Source organism: Aotus nancymaae, unplaced genomic scaffold (genome assembly GCF_030222135.1).
Source record: "Aotus nancymaae isolate 86718 unplaced genomic scaffold, 86718_ANA_hifiasm-v0.15.2.pri h1tg000016l, whole genome shotgun sequence".
Lineage (NCBI taxonomy): Eukaryota > Metazoa > Chordata > Mammalia > Primates > Aotidae > Aotus > Aotus nancymaae.
Window position 1 is genome coordinate 19,693,992 of NW_026988428.1, and position 20,508 is coordinate 19,714,499.

Consider the following 20,508-nt stretch of genomic DNA (forward strand, 5'->3'; position numbering starts at 1 on the left):
TGCACAAGTATTAATATCTTAATTGGTGAACATACCATAAGATGCCAACATTATGGAAAAGAATATGAAAAGTATGGTGAACTCTGTATACTATCTTTATAGCTCTTCTATAAATCTAAAATTCTTTCAAAATAAAAAGAACCACTTAGTTGATGGGCACTTAGGTTGGTTCCATATCTTTGCAATTGAGAATTGTGCTGCTTTAGACTTGTAGATGCATGTGTCTTTTTCATATAATGACTTATTTTCCTTTGGGTAGATACCCAGTAGTGGGATTGCTGGATCAAATTGTAGTTCTACTTTTAGTTTTTTGGAATTTCCATACTGTTTTTCATAGTGGTTGTACTAGTTAACATCCCCACCAGCAGTGTAACAGTGTTCACTTTTCAGCACATCCATGCCAATATATATTGGTTTTTGACTTTTTAATTATGGACATCCCTGCAAGAATAAGGTGGTATCTCATTGTGGTTTAAATTTGTGTTTCCCTGATAATTATTCATGTTGAGCATTTTACCATGTTTGTTGGCTTTTTGTATATCTTCTATTGAGAATTGTCTATTCATGTCCTTTGTCCACTTTTTGATGGGGTTATTTGTTTTTTCTTGCCAATTTGTTTGAGTTCTGTGTAGATTCTGGATATTAGTCCTTTGTCAGATGTGTAATTTGTAAATATTTTCTTCCACCTTGCAGGTTGTCTGTTTACTCTGCTGACTATTTCTTTTGCTGTTCAGAAGCTTTTTAGTTAACACCATACAATACTACTCAGGCATAAAAAGGAACAAAATAATGTGTTTTGCAGCAATTTGGATGAAGCTCAAGGCTATATTCTAAGTAAAGTAAATCAGGAATGGAAAACCAAATATATTTGGTTCTCATTTATTTATATGTGGAAGCTAAGCTATGAGGATGTAAAGGCCGAAGAATGAGGTAATAAACTTTTGGGAGTTTCAGGGAAGAATGGGAGGGGAGTGAGGAATAAAAGACTACATATTGGGTATATTGCACATTGCTTGAATGATGGGTGCACCAAAATTTCAGATATAACCACCAAAGAACTCATCCATGTAATCAAAACCCACCTGAACCACAAAGATTTTGAAATAAAAATAAACAATAAAAAAGTTTAAATAATAAACATTTTTGGGAAAAGCTAAAATTATTTTTTAAATGCAATAAAAATAAATGGGTTAATTTTAAGGGAAGATTAGAATTTAGATCAAAGAAAAATTCTGTTTTAACCTGGGTCCAGCATCACTAAGTTTAGAAGGTAGAATGCTCAGAGAATGTAAGTAATATGTTTTAGCTGCAGGTACATAAGAGATAGCATTGGAACATGGGAAAGGAGAGGCAGAGGCTGACCAGGACATTAGGTATGTTTTCTATCAGCATGAGGTGTTTAGATTTTGTAATGAAGGGATTGAGGAACTGTTAAGGAATTTTAAGTAAGGGTTGATGAGATAGTCTCTACTAAAGTATTAGACACATTGTTAGCTAACCTGCTGACATTGACAGATACTACAGGAAAAAAAAAATTAAAAGCAGACCAAAAAAAAAAAAATCATACAGTTCATCTCAGTAGGCCTTGAGAGATTCCATTTACTCGAGTAACTGCACCTCTTATTTATTTAGTGCTATGTGTTTATATGCTAAATACTTTTTATGTCTTGTGGCATATAAACTGCATACGAATCCTATAAAGTTGTTTTTTTTGTTTCTCTCTTTCTTCCTTTTTTTTTCTGTTTTTCTAAAAATAAATAAATAAATAAAAGAAACAAAGAAGGACATTACATAATGGTAAAAGGATCAATGCAACAACAGGAATCAATGATCATAAATATATATGCACCCAATATAGGAGCACCCAGATACATAAGACAAGTCCTTAATGACTTATAAAGAGACTTGGACTCCCACACAGTAATAGCAGGAGACTTTGACACTACATTGCTAATATTCGACGGATCAATGAGATAGATAATTAACAGGGACATCTGTGATTTGAACTCAGACCTGGAACAAGTAAACTCAGTGAATATTTATAGAATTCTTCACCCCAGGTCCACAGAACATACATTTTTCTCAGTATCACATTACACCTATTTTGAAAGTGACCACATAATTGGAAGTAAATCACTCTTGAGCATTTGCATAGCATTTCACAGACTTAAATGAAATATTGGTTGGCTGTTTGTTTGTTATTTTCTTCCCTTATTCCTTCCTGTCTCCGCTGTTAAGCACAATTATCGGCATAAAAGAGACTTTTTTTTTTTTTTTTTTTTAAAGTATGTTCTCTGGAGAGTCCTCAGAATAAAGTTTAGGGTACAGTACAGGAGAGTAAAGAAGGGTAAAACTATCATACTACAAGTCAAACAAGAATGAGAAAGAAAGTGGGCCTTTTAAAAGAAGTTTGACAATACTTTTTGTTCTTAACCAATGCTTTTAAGTCTAATTCTACCTTTATTTTGAAAGCTCAAGAGTTCTAGTCTTTGGAGTTGTCATTTGGGGGTGGAGGTAGGGGCAGGAGGTACACAGTTGTCACCCTGAGAAAAGGGGCCACTAAAAAAAAAAAAAAAAAAAAAAAAATGGATCTGAAACTTGAAGCCAGGACTTTCAACTTTTAATCCTGGGCTCTGTCTACCAAAGCATAATGAGTCTCACCTTAAAGGATCTGACTGCTGACTCCAGCACAAGACACAGGTAGATGCTGAGTCAGTTGCAAGTTATCAAAATGACCTCAGAAGCCAAATATGGTGAGTTGAGTTCAGAAGCAGGCTGACCTGAGTTCAAACTCTGCCTCTTCCACCTACTTGCTGTGGGAGCATGGGAAAATCTCTTAACCTCTCTGAGCCTTAGTTCCTTCATCTGGAAAAAATAAATAATAAATAAATACATAAATAAAGTTGTTGTTAGAGTATTATCATTTTTTTTCTTCAAGTTAAACATTCTATTGGCCAATTTCGCAAGACTAAGAGGAGAAGAAAGGACTCTTTCTTTGACTAGACACTGTCTGCTTCCTGTAGAAATGTTTGGTCTATTCAGTTAGACAATCAGCTCAGAACTTAGAAATGTTAGGTTCTTAAAGGACTACTTAACAGGCATCCCATTACACACACACACACACACACACACACACACACTCACACACACACATTCATTTTCTTTCTTTTTTGCACTGAGCATTGATTATGTTCCATATACTGACTTAGATCCCAAATGTATAAAAGTAAATAACAGGGTTGATTTTTTGTTTTTCCCCTCACAGAACCTACAGTATAGAGGAAATAACTTGGTGTAACTTTGAATGTATTTTTACGTATTTAAAATCTACTGGTACATATAATTTTATACAGTGCTTTTTGAAAACACACTGTTATTTAGGAATATTTTCTTATGTTATTCAAATTTGCGTGATTATAAATTGCATTTTAATCAATTTTAACTATGGATATTATTGTTTATAAATCTTGATCTTCATTTCTGATTATTTTCTTATAATGTTTTCCTGGAAGATGCATTATTTGCTTAACAAATAATTTTCCAAAAGTTTGTGCTAATTGACACTCTTATCACAAAGTGTCTGATGGCAGTGGTGAGAGGGAGTTTTTTTCTTTTATATGCTTTTCAAATGCAAATGATGTCTCTTGATGTTATTGGAAAATGCCCAGATATGGGTCAAAAATGATCACAAAGTTGACCCAACATTTTTCAGAATCCTCTCTGTATGCTAGGGAGTTTTCAACTTTCATTGCTATGCTTGAAAATTAACAGAATTTTGTTGTTGTTGTTGTTGTTGTGTATCTTGCAATGAAAATCTTATTGAACATGGCTTTCCTTTTCCTAGTAAATTACTGTTGTGGATGAAACTTCACCACATCTATCCTACTGCCATTTGAAGATAAAGGAAAGGATAAAGATGAAAAACAAGGAAAACTATAAAGAAAACTAATTAGAATGTTTTCTAATTAGTTGCACATCAGCCTCCTTGACTGACTCTGAGTTAATGTTTAATGTTTCATGTGGGTGAACATGATTTCAGACATGGCCTTATTTTTTATGCTTCCTAGTCATGAATATTTTGTTTGTAATAGCAATTTCTTTTAAGATTTTTTCTTTTATGATGAATATACAAAATCAATACATCACTATATTAATTTAAAAAAAACAGTTAAGAGTGAGAATTCTTTCCCCCACACACATCAGAAATTCCACAGAGTATTATTAACTCAGGGTTATCATCTGTTTAAATCCCTGCTATACATGCCACACACATTTGTGACTTTCTGTATCTCCTTTGTTGTTGATAAAATTGGTACAATCATAAAACTTATCTTATGATGTTGTCTTTACAATTAAAGAAATACAATCTGTAAAGAGCTTTGAACAGTGTCTCATACCTAATGAATAAATTTTAGATATTATATTGTATATACTTGTTTTAAAATTTAGTTCAGCTTTTTGCTCTGCTGATAAAGATTATACAATTACCAGATTCAAATGTAAAACAAGTTGGAGCTTTTATGTGATTAATTGGAAAAATTAATATGAAGACAAGTTTGGTAAGGTTAAAATCACAGAAGCTCATGAGAAATGTATGGTTTCTGTAGGAAGTATGATTGCAGCTGACACACACACACATTTATATGCATGTGCCTTATCTGTTTATTTGTATATATGTTATTAGGGAAATATATATATATATGTGTGTGTATATATATAATAGCTGTTTAGAAAATATTCAAATTTTGGAATCTAGAATACAACTGACATTTTAAATATGTGTAAAGATAACTTTTGGAACCTGCCAACTAAGAAACCAAAATATGAGGCATAGGAAATTAAGCAATTGGAGTGGTGAGGTTGCTTTTATCTTTGATATATGTTCATTTATATTTTTCTCTTCTAAATTCCTGTGTCCCTTAACATCTAATAGATAACATAGAATGGTTCTGAATTTTTAAAAATGTTAACCTTTTACTTCTGATGAAGAAAAGCAAGGTTAAGTTCTCACCAAAATGATGCTGAGTCCTTTGTATTCAGGAAAAAGAGAGAATATTTTCTTCAAAGATGGCATCTAACTCCTTTCTTGTTCGACTAGATTCCCAGAATTCCAACCTGTTCTAAGTCCACAGAAACCATATGTGGTTGTAGAAGTGAGTAGAGGTGATCCACAGCTTTGAAATGGGGACAGAGAGAAACTAGGCTGAGTCTCACACCAGAATACTTTATATAATTTCAGGTCCACACAAAAAGAAATCAAGAGGAAAAAAAAAAAGGGTTAGGTGGAGTGAACAGGTTAAGAAAGCAAAGCCTAGAAGTATTTCCTAAAGCAAGAGGACATGGGTGAAGAAAGCTATCAAGGGCACCAAGACCCCTAAGCTCCTTGGGACAAAGAAAAGACCCTAAATAAATCCTTGCAAATAAAAGCCTGTTTACTTGGGCTCTATACCTGATATTTTACCTTGGTCTCAACTTTTAGACCAAAAGTTGGAGAAGGATGAAATGGAATTCTTCAATAATAAAATTTGAAAGTCTTTTATCATCAAAATGAAGGCTAAAATGGAAAACCTTCTTTATCTTGCCATTTTTTAATTTCTGTGTAATATTTGGAAGTCTGTGAGCCACTGAGAAGGGGCGCAATCTAGATTTTCACCATCTACACATCTAAACATCTCACTGATAATTAATGGACAAAAGGTTCTGCTTTGGTTTGGACCCCAATAAAGTGATGTTATTTCTATTCTTTAAAGTACCTATGAAAGTAAACTCTTGTTATTTATAATTATTTAAGTTTTCCAAACTTCTTACCATAAATATTATCTCAATTGATCCTTGCAGATAATACATGAGAGACATAGTATTTGTACTATAAAGTTTATTTCAAAGATGAAGAAGCATACACATATTTATATATTACACACACACACACACACACACACACACACACACACATATATATATAAATAAAATAAACTTAATGCCTCACCCTAAAGTTTAATATGATGTGACTACTAGAATCCAGATCTAAAGAATGTAGCACTTATTTATGTCAGAAGTAGGAGTAGAGGCTCTTTGGTATTGTCATTTTCTTAATCTCTAATACTAAGCAAAAAAATAGCACGTGGATTTAAATTTAGAAATCTTTGGTTATTTAACAGGGCTTCAGATTCAATGTTCGATGTTTTCTGCTATAGTGCTTAGATCAACCAGTCTCTGTGAGATTGGACAGGTCCCTCCAGTTTCTGATTAATTATTCTCCATCTAAAACTGATTACACTTTGGGTTTTGAACAAAGGAGAGACAAATGTGTTTTATGTTTTAAAAGGATTCCTGTAGCTAATATGCCTAGCATAGACTAAAGGAGACAGGGATAGAAGCAGATATCAGTTATGAGGTTACTACAGTAATTGGGAGGAAGGATAAAGATGACTCAGACCAGCATGGTTGCTAGAAAGAAGTTGACAAGTTGTTATATTCTGGATATGTTTTGAAAAATAAATACAACAAAATTTTCTAACAAACTGAATAAAAAATAAAAGAGAGGAGTTAATAGAGATTTCAAGTTTCAGGCCTTGATAGTATCTACAGATGGAGTATTGGCTATAAAGATTTACTTCAGAGGTACACATAAAATTCAATTAAAACAATTTCCCAGACATTTTATTAAGAATCGTAGTCTGGGTTTTAATTGTATCTATAGTTACAAGCTCATAAGATATAGATAAGAAAAAGATTGCTTTATTATATAAGAAATTGGAGATTTTCTTTATAAAACCCACAAGGAAAGAATAATGATAAATACGCAGTTTCCACTTAGATATAATAAAACAACAGAAGTGTAAAAGACATAAGCAGATTTGTTTGAAAAGAAAATCAATATGAACTAATGATAGCCTGTGTTAAAAATATAATATAATCTTAAGCTTATCCATGAATGGAAGTCTAGTTTCTAGATAAGCATTTCTGTCAGCTAGCATTGCTCATCTGAACCATAGAAAAAAAAACAAAAGTATTTGAATAACTATTTTCTCAATTCTCCTAAGATAGTACATAACTATCACCATTCTGGATGTGTATGAGAGAAGTTAATTAGTATATAATTGGATGCTTTAAGGCATTAGAACACATCCTCTTGTGTAACCATGTTTAAGAAGTGCTGCTATAGATCAGGACCACATCTGGCCTACCACCTGTTTTTGTAAATAAAGTTTTACTGGAACACAGCCATGCCTACTGTTCACATATTATCTGTGTTGCTTTTGTGCTATAACATTAGAGTTGAGTGCCAGGAAAGAGACTGTATAGCCAGAAAAGCCTAAATTATTTACTATCTGGCCCTTTGCAGAAATTAAGGTTTCTAAATGATTGGCTGAATCAATACACATATTTTGTCTACTTTAGACCATGCTAGTTATATGATACCTAGAATATTATGTCACATTTTCCACAAAATATCTTGATAAAAATTAGTTTCAAGAAAAAGATGAACAAAACAGTGTAGAAATAGGAAACTTAATATATGTGTTTAATTCAATTCATCAAAAATTAGTTGTATCCTTTGTATATACCAAACACTGTATTTGGTTTGGGGTAAAGAAAGAATGAGCAAAATCCATGTGTTCAGTGAGCTTATATTCTAATAGAGAAAATACATATACATAAACATAATGCTGTGTAGCAGTGTTAAGTTAGAGTTAATGTGCAAGGTGCTCTAAACACAAGTTAATTCCGCTGATGGAGGACTGGCAAAAGTTTCATGCAGAGTAGAAGTTTGAGGTGGGCTTCTAAAAAATGGGAGAAAATATTTACAAACCATCTATCTGTAAGTGGTTAATATTCAAAATATATAAGAAACTCCTACAACTCAGCAAAAAACCTAATAAGTCATTTTAAAAATGGGCTAAGGACTTGAATAGACATTTCTCCAAAAAAGCATACAAATGGGCAACCAGTGTATGAAAAGATGCTCAGTGTCACCAATGATCAAGAAAATGCAAATCAAATCCACAATAAGATACCACCTCAAAATTGTTCTGATGGCTACTATGAAAAAGATACAAGATGACAAGTGCTGGCAGGGAGAAAAGTAAACCCTGGCCACTATTAGAAGGAATGGCAATTAGCACAGCCATTGTGGAAAACAGCATGGAGTTTCCTCCAAAAATTAAAATAGAGTATTGTATAAAAGGAGAGATTAGCATTCCCCTTGACAAGAGGAATAGAAAATCAAATACTTGTAAGTGGGAGCTAAATGATGAGAACACATGGGCACGTAGAGGGATCTAACACATACTGGGGCCTATCAGAAGGTGGATGGTGGGAGGAGGGAGAAGATCAGGAAAATAACTATTGGGTTCTAGGCTTAATACTTGGGTGATAAAATAATCTGTACAACAAACCTCCATGACATACGTTTACCTATGGTGACAAACCTGCACATGTACTCCTGAAGTTAAAATAAAGGTTTTTATAAAAATAGAAAAAAAAGGAAAAGAAAATTTGGAAAATTTTCAGATAGACAAGAAAGAAAAGAAGTATTCTAATGGAAGAGTATGCATAAGCAAATAATGAAAGTTGTAACTAATGTCTTTGTAGAAAGGTGAGTACAAAGAATATTTTGCAAGCCCAGTGTAACTTTGCTTATAACTTCTGACATCCTTATCCTGGTTTCTTTCACCAGCATGACAATGTTTTCATGATATAGCAGCTGCTGAATGACTTAGTGGTACTCCATCCTGTACCTCAGGGACCTGAGAACATGGAGGCAACACTGCTGGGTGCTCTGTGCTTCAGCCTGCTCTGGTCCTCTTTTGATCTCATTCCTTACCACCAGAACAGATGGCCAAGAGGCTAGACCCAATTCAGTATCCTATTAGTTCTACACTATCTCCTTCTTCTACACTATCTCCATCTTCTACATCATCTTCATTTCAGGGTTACCAGGAACCCTGAAAACCCCTGATTCATTGCTCCGAGCCTGTTTCCAGAGACTGAATGGGCCTCTTCCTTTGTCTGCAACCCTCATCTCTGACTTGTGTACTCTTAGGACCATAGAGCCAAAGGGAGACTGCTTGTAGTTGAGAAGCTGGGATGTGTGGGTCAGGGTATACACATGTACCAGAGGGACCTTATTGTGTGGAATAGAGCTGGAGGGAAAAGAAGAGGGGGCAGCACTGAGCTTCCACTTGCACTTTTGTGTTAGACCCTCCAAATGTCATGGACAAGCCTGCAGCCAGATGCCAGAAAATAACAATCAACTGCTAGACATTGCTCTAGAGCTACATATAGATTAGACTCACTTGCAGAAGAAGCAAGGGCTCAATAAAACACCAAACAAAAAAACAGCATCCTGGGCAAATCACTTGGCTAAAGGAAATAGAATAATGAATTCTGACCTTTTGATTAATCACCAAGATTTTCTATCTCTTTGCAAAAATGAAGCGTTAATAGCCCCTCCACCATTACTCTCAACACATTCAAGTGAACCTCTTCTTTTCACCATTCTTTTGAGTAGTTTGGCTCTTTCTTCCCTTTTCTTTTCTTTTAAAATCATACTTTAAGTTCTGGGATACATGTGCAGAGCATGCAGGTTTGTTACATTAGGTATACACATGCCATGGTGGTTTGCTGCACCCATCAATTTATAATCTACATTAGGTATTTCTCCTAATGCTATCCTTCCCCTAGGCCCCCACCCCTAGAGGCCCCAGTGTGTGACGTTCCCCTTCCTGTGTCCAAGTGTTCTCTTCCCTCCCTGTGTCCATCTGTTCTCTCTCCTCTCTGTGTCCATGTGTTCCCTCCCCTCCCCATGTCCATATGTTCAACTCCCACTTATGAGTGAGAACATGCAGTGTGTGGTTTTCTGTTCCTGTGTTAGTTTGCTGAGGATGATGGTTTCCAGCTTCGTCCATGTCCCTGAAAAGGACATGCACTCATTTTTAATGGCTGCATAGTATTCCATGGTGTATATACGTCACATTTTCTTTATTCAGTCATTGGGTTGGTTCCAAGTCTTTGCTATTGTAAATAGTGCTTCAATAAACATACATGTACATGCGTCTCTATAGTAGAATGATTTATAATCCTTTGGATACATACCCAGTAATGGGATTGCTGGGTCAAATGGTATTTCTGATTCTAGATCCTGAGGAATCACCACACTGTCTTCCACAATGGTTGAACTAATTTACGCTCCCACCAACTGTGTAAAAGTATTCCTATTTATCTACATCCTTTCCAGCATCTGTTGTTTCCTGACTTTTTAAAGAACGCCATTCTAACTGGTGTGAGATGGTATCTCACTGTGGTTTTGATTTGCATTTCTCTGATGACCAGTGCTGATGAACTTTTTTTCATGTTTGTTGGCCATGTAAATGTTTTCTGGTGAGAAGTGTCTGTTCATATCCTTCACCCATTTTTTGTTGGGGTTGTTTGTTTTTTTCTTGTAAATTTGTGTAAGTTCCTTGTAGATTCTGGATATTAGCCCTTTGTCAGATGGTTAGATTGCAAAAATTTTCTTCCATTCTGTAAGTTGCCCATTCTTTCTATAATCCAGTGATCTCTGAGCTTCAAGAATTTAAGAGAATGAGGATTCTGCATTGATTAAGACTTTTAAATATATGGGAAATACCTAATTTATTCATAATTAGTTTGTAATTTGTTTCTCGTAAACTCCACATAAAAGTTTCTCACAACAAATAATAATGTGCCTCTAATATATCACTGTCTAACACTAATCATCTTACTTTACATATATTGTTTTTCTCAAATAGCTCTTTTTGTATTTTTTGTATGCTACAGCAACATGAAATATTTTGTTTTTAATGAGTTTTAAGACTAAGCATTACTTAGTAGTTTGCCCTAGTTTTTCATACATTGTAGATTTTGCTTAAAATAGCTTTGCCTTGTTTATACATATGCATTTACATGACTATTTAGACTTTTAGGTCAAGTTTTAAATGTAAAATTTGTAAGTAGAGAAAAATCAGCTATGTAGTCAACTTATTAAGGACCAAAGAAAATTAATTCCTGTACAAAGACTATAGATTTTAATTCACAGTTTATCTATAAGGTTGTCAAAAATTGCATAAATGACTAAAAATGTTTTCATTTTTTTGTTTTATTTCCTCATTGAATAAAACTTATTTTTTTTAGCAAATAACAAAAGAATGAGTAATCACAAATGTCTAGACTGGGTTAGCTAGAGCTGTACTGAAGAATTTGACCAGAGTCAAGTTCTAGGACTATGTGTGCTATACTAAACCACTTGGTCTTTATTATGCAGTCAGTGGCAAAACCGTTTGGTCTTTATCACGTGGAAAGTGGAGATTTGGCAGAATTTTTTGTGTTTGGTTTTTGTTTTTGTTTTTGGACTGTGTGGATGATCATATCTGGGTTTTACAGATATTCTTGGAATTGTGAAGGACTATTAGGACTATTTGGAGGGTGAAGATCCTAAAAGGCAAAATAAAATAATAAAATAAAATAAAATTAAATTAAATTAAAAATCTGTTAGAAGGTTTGTTACCACAGTCCTCATCAGAGGAATTGGTCCAGACCATGGCAGTGGAAATGGAAGGGAGAGACAGAAAGGACTCATCAGAGAGAAAAAAGTATTGTTTGTGGGAAGTGAGAATGTTTAGTCTAGAGAATAGAATCCATACATAAGGTTTTGAAGTGAAGAGTTTTTGTCTGGCTTTGAAGTGAAATTAAATTCTCTTTGTCTTCCTGTCTCTCTTAAAATTTCCATAGACATATGGCTTTTGATGGAGGGTGTGTTTTCTCCTGGAGGAGGCATTCCAACTAGGGAAGCAGTGAAGTGGTACAAGTTGCCTTAGGTTATAGATGACAGTCCAATTATACTAGATCTTATATATTATTTAGATAAATGATTACAAATAAATTAGATTAACTTGAGTGAGGATAAAGGGAAAGAAATTATCAATAGTGTGTTATTGAGATGAATGTAGCAGTGGTATTAACATTTGAGTTGTACTTCCTGCTTCTCTGCTCAATATTATTTTTTCTAGACTAAAGTCTAAACCCCATGAGCTTATTCCCGTAGCACAGTTGCTAGCATACAGTGGGTACTTGCTGTAATTTAGAATGAGTCATCAATGAAGAGTATTAGGCAGAAATACCTATATACATTTTTCTTCCACTACACATGTTTCTCTTAAACGTAGTTGCACATTATATCATTTGGAGGAACTTGCCAAACTACCAATTACTGGGACTTACCAAGACCCACTAAATCAGAATATCTTTGAAAGTGGGAGAAGTGTATACTTGAAATATCACATACTAATATTTTCAAAAGTTCCCAGGTAAACATGCAGCCAGAATTGAAAACTGCTTCTACATTGCACAAATGTTTCTTAATCTGTAATCAATTTGCCTTTGTTTTGGGAAAAGTCTGATTTTTTTTTTTTTTTTGAGATGGACTCTTGCTCTGTTGCCCAGGCTGGAATGCAATGGTGCGATCTTGGCTCACTGCAACCTCTGCCACCCAGGTTCAAGCAATTCTTCTGCCTCAGCCTCCCAAGTAGCTGGGATTACAGACATGTGCCACCACACCTGGCTACTTTTTGTATTTTTAGTGGAGATGGGGTTTCAACATCTTGGCCAGGGTGGTCTTGAACTCTTGACCTCATGAGCCACCCATCTCAGCCTCCCAAAGTGCTGTGATTACAGGCATGTGCCACCATGCCTGGCTACTTTTTGTATTTTTAGTGAAGATGGGGTTTCAGCATCTTGGCCAGGGTGGTCTTGAACTCTTGACCTCATGAGCCACCCATCTCAGCCTCCCGAAGTGCTGGGATTACAGGTGTGAGCCACCGCTCCTGGCCAAGGCTGATTCTTAAATGGCAAGCTTACAGTTCCATATCATTTTTAGGTAGGTAGCAACTGCTGATAAATTTTTCTTGCAAAATAATTGCTGGACAATAAAGTGCAACTACTTACTTGGTTCTCTCAGGGTCAGTATTCAAACTATCAGTGGTGAAATGCTTGTAGTAGCAGCAGCAGTGCAATCTTCTCATGTGAGAAAAGATCATTTGATCAATTTTCTTGAAATTATAGATCAGGTCAGGGCATGGTTTCTGTGAAAATATGGTGTTCCACTGGAAAACAGAGAAGTGTTCCAAAAACTGCATTCCCTTTTTCTGAGAGAAAATGTCCTATTTTATGTAACTGTCCCAGCACCAGGGCTCAGATATATTCCTCTTCAAAGCCACATTAATGTCTCCTAGCTCTTTGCATACTTGGCTTTCAATTTCTCCTCCTTCTTTGATCTTTTTTTATTTTTATTTTTTTATTTTTTATTTTTTTATTTTTTTTTTTAATTGCATTTTAGGTTTTGGGGTACATGTCAAAAACATGCAAGGTTGTTGCATAGGTGCATACGTGGCAGTGTGATTTGCTGCCTTCCTCCCCTTCACCCATATCTGGCATTTCTCCCCATGCTATCCCTCCCCAACTCCCCACCCCCCGCTGTCCCCCCAACTCCCCCACAACAGACCCCTGTGTATAGTGCTCCCCTCCCTGTGTCCATGTGTTCTCCTTGTTCAACACCCGCCTATGAGTGATCTTTCTTAGCAACAAACTGACAATAGCAGTGTTAGGAGCATTCCATTTGCCTAAGAGCCAATTGTCGCCTTGAAAACAATACTGCCTTTAGCATATTCTTTTTAAAATTTCATTTAAAAATAAAAGTACTAATGATAAATCTCTAACAAAAGTGTAACGTTTTAGTGAATATGACCACATAAAAATAGCTCTTATTAGCTGGCTAGTATTATTAGATTATAATAATACGTACCTCAAACATTTGCAAAAGTCAATTATGGTGTGTCTATTCATTTACTTTTTCAGTCACTTGATAAATATGTTTTGATAATCTAGTAAGTGTCAGGTAATTTTAAGGCTCTGTAATACAACAGTGTTCAAAATAGAGAAAAATGCCTGTATCATGGAGCTTATCCAGTATTCAGGGGATGTAAACAATAAACAAAAGAGTTCAAACAGAAATATAATATGCTACATAGTGATAAATGTTCTGATTAAAAATAAAGCAAAGAAGGATCCAGGCATGGTGGCTCACATCTGTAATATCAGCACTTTCAGAGGCCGAGGAGGGTGGATTACAAAGTCAGGAGATTGAGACCATCCTAGACAATATGGTGAAACCCCGTCTCTACTAAAAATACAAAAATTAGCTGGGCGTGGTGGCATGTGCCTGTAATCCCACCTAATGGGAGGTTGAGGCAGGAGAATCACTTGAAACAGAGAGTCCAAGGTTGCAGTGAGCCAAGGCTGTGCCACTGCACTCTAGCGTGGTGATGGAGCAAGACTCCATTTCAAAAAAAAAGCAAAGAAGCAAAGAAGGGGTGTCATACATTTAAATAAGGAGATCAAAGGATACCTTGATGAGAAGGGGGCATCTGAATAAAGACTTGACTGAGGCAAAGGAATAACTATCTTGGAAAAGGTGAAGGGAACATCAAGTCCAAAGGCCCTGAGGTAGAAATATTCCTGGAATATTTAAAGCAAAAAGGGCAATTTGGCTATAAGAGAATGAATTCAGGTTTTTAAAAATCAGTGACAAAGTCAGTGGAAGGGAGTTCAAATCATGTGGATCATAGGCTAAAGGATGACTCGGCTTTTACTATAAGTGAGGTCAGAAGCCACTGGAGGCTTATGAGCAGAGGGCTAACAGTGGGGTGGATTGGACTTCGGTGTGAACAGGATCTCCTGGCTACTGTATTGAAAACAGACTGAAGTAGGGCAACTACTATTATTGGCAATGGTTTTGACCTCTTCCCTGAAGCAGCTTTATCTGAGTTAATCTGATTATGAGGAGCAGAGGTCAGATGCAGAAGAGGCAAGTCTATTTACAAAGAGAAGCTGCTGCTGGAAATCAGGGTTAAATTAACAGATAAAAATCAGGAAACCTCGTGGTTCAGAGCTACAAGTCACATAGCAGGTCAGGATAGCGTCATCAGTAGCACACGTCAATGCATGACTTTTTGACACTGAAACTCTATGTCTCTGGGATATATGCATTTCAACATACTATAATACCCAACTAACACAAAAATCTGATTGTATTAATGTTAATTACATTTTAAAAACAAGTAATTTGTTATAGTTTTTAGAACTTTAAAAACTGGGCTCTTTCTACTGTGTATCAGTGTAGGAACTTTGTTGGATTGACAAGATATTGGTTGCTGTATACCCAAAGCGGTGTTATGCCTGGGATGTGTGCCCTTTGCTCTGGAAGCTCTCCAAACTGAAGTGGTTAGAATTTTAGGCAAAATATACAAATGAACTCAAAATCCATAAAAACTCATGAAAATAACTTCATTAAGCACAATTTATGAAATGTTTTTTGTGTTCCAAGCACTCTACTGTATGTGGAGGCTAAAATGGAGAGGGGGTAGTGTAGTACCAGGGTCCATGGAATAGGGGAGAGTGTCTTGCAGTGGTTGTGAGATCAGAGTTTGGGCCAGAGAGACTAAAATTCTAACCCTGATACTTGAAGGGTTTGTGACCTTGAATAAGTTATTCAACCTTTCTAAGCCTCAGTATCCTTATATGTGTCTTCTAACTACCAAAAGGGTAGGACTTTGATTTGAATATGGTCACACTTGATTTCAAAGGGGAAAGAGAAGTGTATGTTCACTATATGCTGGGAGAAAATGAGGCCTGGAATATTTATCAGTGGTGAAAATTAACAGCAGATGGCTCCCTGCTTTGAGGAACTGGTCAGAGTTGAGTTGGCTGAAGTAGTTATCAGTGCATGAGGATCATGTCCTTTAGTTTAAGAGTTCCTGGAGAGGACTGAAAATAGCAACACAAGAGTGTTGAAGAGTGGTGTTTTGGAGAGATTATCAAGTAGATACTTAAGCATAGGAAATCATAGGGGACCCAGACACAGAATCTCACATGAAAAACAAAAAAATTTTTTAAGAAGCGCTAACAAGATGTCTGGCTTTAACCCATACTGAGGTAGTATGAATGATTTATACTTCCAGCTGAAGGAGAGAGAAAACACTGTGATCTGTGGTCTCTACCCGTTTACTAACTGGCTAACCTTAAATAATTTTTAAAATTCTACTAAACTCCACTCTCCTCATCTGTCAAATAGGGAAAATGATACTTAACTTATAGGCATCTCAGATTTAAATGGGATCTGATGAAAAGTGTTTAGCACAGTACAAAGCTATCCTAGAAGGCCATTGCAACTGGTGATTCCTCTACCCTTTGTCTTCTTTCTCTATTCCTCAAAAATATAATTATTATTAGCTCAACCTCTACTTCCATTATGAGAATTAATTTTAGGAAAGAGTGTGGACTTCCTGAAGGTATCGCTTCTGACCATGGCCCCCCTGCTCAGATGTAGGGTAAAAGAGAGGAAGAAGAGAAAATGAAAGAGAGAATGAGAGTTAATAGCTCTTTTTTGAGATTATCAGCAATTTTCTTAACTGGAACAAAAGAAAAAACACCAGTTAGGGATTCCTTCTAGTTTTTGTAGTGGTTGACAATAAAAGATAGAGAGTAGATGTAGAATGGTGCACCCTTTGAAGACACATTGCAGGAGAATGGTGCAGAGGCAGATGTATGTCCTGGCAAAGGCTGCCCCATGAGTTAACTGCAGGGACTGCAGAGCCTGTAAAGATTAATGTGGCAGAAGTACTGACATTCTTGCAGCTCTCTACCTGCCAGTTTATAGTACTGGGTTATGGCCAGCAGGCCAAAACAGAATATTGATTTGCCTGTAAAAACAGAATATTGACTTTATTTCATTGCTTGATGCACAGTTCTTTTCTTTACCCCACTTTCTCAATGGAAAACATGCATTTTAAAATCCCCTTGACTGTATTCCCTGAAAGGATGCAATAAGAAGGACACATTCTCTCTGTGTTATTCTTTCTAAAAATTCACAGTTAGAGTAATCATGAAAAATACCAGAAAAATCCAAATTGAGGGATATTGTTTAGATGATGTGACCAGTACTCTTCAAACATGTGAAGATCATGAAAGACAAAGAAAGACAGAGAGATTGTTACAAATTAGATGAAACTAAGAAGACATGATGAAATGCAGCATAGTATCCTGAATTGGATCCTGGGGCAGAATAACATTAGTAGAAAACTTGAAAAATCTGATAATAGTCTGAAGTTTTTCATTAATTTTAATTTATTTGATAAATATAACATGAATATGTAAGATGCTAACAGTAGGTGAAGCTGAGTGAAGAGTATACGAGAACTCTCTGTAGTATCTTTGCAACTCTTACATATCTAAAATTATTTTAAACTAAATTTGAGAAAAAAACTCTGTGGCACAGACTATACCTTGCTCTCTTGCATCATGCCAAGTTTGTAAATTTGCGGAACAGCAGCTGTTAAAGTTTTTGGCTCATTATCAGCATTTGGGATATTGTGCCCTCCTCCTTGTCTATGTCTTTTCCAAACCAGTTTAATTGAAGTGCCTGGGAAAGGAAAAATTATGGAAAAGGAAACTGAGCAGTGCTCATGGAAGGTGAAGTAAATTATTTATAACTAGAACTTAGGTTATATTTCAGAACATCAAAAAAGATAACTATGAGGCCTGGGCATGGTGGCTCACGCCTGTAATCCCAGCACTTTGGGAGGCCGAGGCAGGCAGATCACCTGAGGTCGGGAGTTTGAGACCAGCCTAACCAACATGGATAAGCCCTGTCTCTACTAAAAATACAAAATTAGCTGGGTGTAGCGGTGAGCACCTGTAATCCCAGCTACATGGGAGGCTGAGGCAGAAGAATCACTTGAACCTGGGAGGCGGAGATTGGGATGAGCTGAGATCATGCCATTGCACTCTCAGCCTGGACAACAAGAGCAAAACTTTGTCTCAAGAAAAAACAAACACACAAACAAAATAATAAAACAAATAGCTACAAAATAAAGGAAATTACTTAGATAAAGACTAACATGGGGAAGGAAGGAGACCCTTTTCCTACTTCTATCTCTATTACGTTTTCTTATGTAACTCATATGCCAAGAGTATATAAGAAAACCTTGCCCTAATGAAAAGACAATTAGTTGAAACTAGTAATTTACAAATAATCTTGGAAGGATAAGAAAGGAAGACACTAGTCTCACTTAGAAATTTGGAAGCATCTCATGGGCCACAAATAATTGTGAAATGACCTGAAAATGTGGGCTTGGTGCAATTGCTTCTATTGTCATTTTTATTTATCACAAAAAACAATTGGTAAGAGGATTATTTCTGTAGTCACAACTGTCATCGGTGAGTAAAATATTTGGTTGTCTCTAGGGAGGTGGAACTGCTGCCAAGCAGCTCATATGCATGAGGAACCAAGCATGAGTTAGGACATATATTTTGACCTTTATGATTTGGGAGTTTTAATTATGACAACTTTTTATTGCTGATTGTTTTAATCAGTAATAAAAAAATCATAACCCCTTTTTCCAGGTAGATGGAGCTTCAGTAGGGATAAAGCCATTTTAATGTCTCTTGTGTCTGCTTTATTTGCTCTGGGGCATGCCATAAGTCAAGAAGAGTAGGCTGTGGTATGTGACATAGGATACCCAACTTCTCAGATTTATTTTTATGCCTCAAAGCTGGCTCCCATTTTTACCATATTAAACCATCCTTCTAGTCTTACTCATATAAATGTAACATTATTGACCTCCCATGCTATACATTTACTTAGCATATTCCTTCCATTTTATTTCTACATGTTGAATTTTTCCATTCTATCCCAGAGGGTTGAAGCCTGGAAACATTGGACTCTCTGATATTGTGTATTAAAGCTGACAGAGTATACAGAAAGTATTGTTATTGATTCCTTTCATTCATGTGGATTTATGATTGTTTTGCCACATTTACCTCATCTATTTCTTTCTTCAACGCATTTTTCTGACATATTTGAAAGTAAGTAGCAGAAAACATGATGTATCACTCCTAAAGTCTTCAGCATCTCTCATTATCATAAGGACTTTCTCCTATAATAAACCTAATACCATTATTACACCCAAGAAATTTCACATGATATAGTAGCACTATCTAATATATTGGCAATTTTCTACAATTGTCTCTCAAACTATTCTTATTCTTTATAGTTTTTTCTTAATTCACTCCACAATTAAATCAAGGATCACACATTGCATGTGGATAATTTAAAACTTCTATGAGCTCCTTTCCTAAAACTAATTTGCCTATTGGAGAATCCAGCTGATTCACCTTTCTCATATCTCATTTTAAAATGCTTATTTCCTTCAAATAAAAGAGAGAAGCAGAGGAGGGACGAGATGCATCACTTTCATCCATCCCAGATTCTTTTATTGTTCATTGCTCTGTTATAAAAACTCCTGAGTCTCCAAACAATAAAACAAAATACTGCATTGTCATCTGTACAATATTTCTCAATTAAGTCATAATATCACTTCTTATCTTTGTCATTATACTAGGTGTTGCCAATAAAATTTAATTCCTATCTTTCATAATTAAACATTAAACTTTATAATATGTGCTTTTAACATTTCCAACTAATAATAATTTATGAGAATTCAAACACAAAGGAACATTTTAAAATTGGAGTCTTATTATACTTTGCTTTTGTTTTTTTTGGAAACAGGATCTTAACAGTGTTGCCCAGGCTAAAGTGCAGTGGCACAATTATAGCTGACTCTAGCTTCAAACTCTGGGGCTCAAGTCATCCTCCTGCCTCAGCTTCCTGAGTAGCTGGGACTACAGATACTTACCAATGTGCATAGTTAATTTTTAATTTTTTTTTATTTTGTGAGGAGATGGAGTTTCACTATGTTGCTCAGGCTGATCTTGAATTCCTGGGCTCAAGGAATCCTTCCGCCTTAGCCTCCCAAGTGCTGGCATTACAGACATGAGCCACCACACCTGGCTCTACACATTTTAAAATCAATGTATTTAAATTTATTTATTACAGAGAATTAGGTGATCATTAAGTGGCTTTAAGTTTAAAAATTTTTTTGTATTGTGAAAAATGAAACTACAACTAAAGGAAAGGAAAAATATAAATTATCTTAAGAATTTATGTTTTTGTTTATTCATGGAAAATCGTGAGTATAGAATAGCAAAGATGTTATGATTTAATTTGATATATGCCAAAATTTACATTATAGCAGAAATTCCATACTTTGCAGCCAGGTAAACATAGAATAACAAATTTTAGATGTTAATTTACAGATGTATGAGGAGGTACAGTTGCTAAATTTCTATTATGGGATAATTGAACAAATATGTTTGAAGACTGATGTCCTAAACACTTTTAAAACTTCGCTTTTTCTCAAATTTCTAATAATAACTTTTCATGTTTATTTTCTTACTGACTCTGCTTCTTTCTTTCTCTAACTGAGAAAACAGCATCTCCGAACACCACATCTCCCCACCTACCTTCATCTATGTTTCTGTGCTCAAAATGCTGTTATTTTTTCCAATGTTTTACATATATATGTGTGTGTGTGT

General features: G+C 35.4%; 1 protein-coding gene and 1 pseudogene across 22 annotated transcripts in view; both read left to right on the forward strand.

Annotated features, from left to right (window-relative positions):
- The window catches only part of PPFIA2 (PTPRF interacting protein alpha 2), a 495,144-nt gene that overhangs the window by 236,195 nt on the left and 238,441 nt on the right, over positions 1 to 20,508 (forward strand). The window lies entirely within an intron of this gene.
- On the forward strand, positions 8,175 to 8,238 carry LOC135275543 (U6atac minor spliceosomal RNA; annotated as a pseudogene).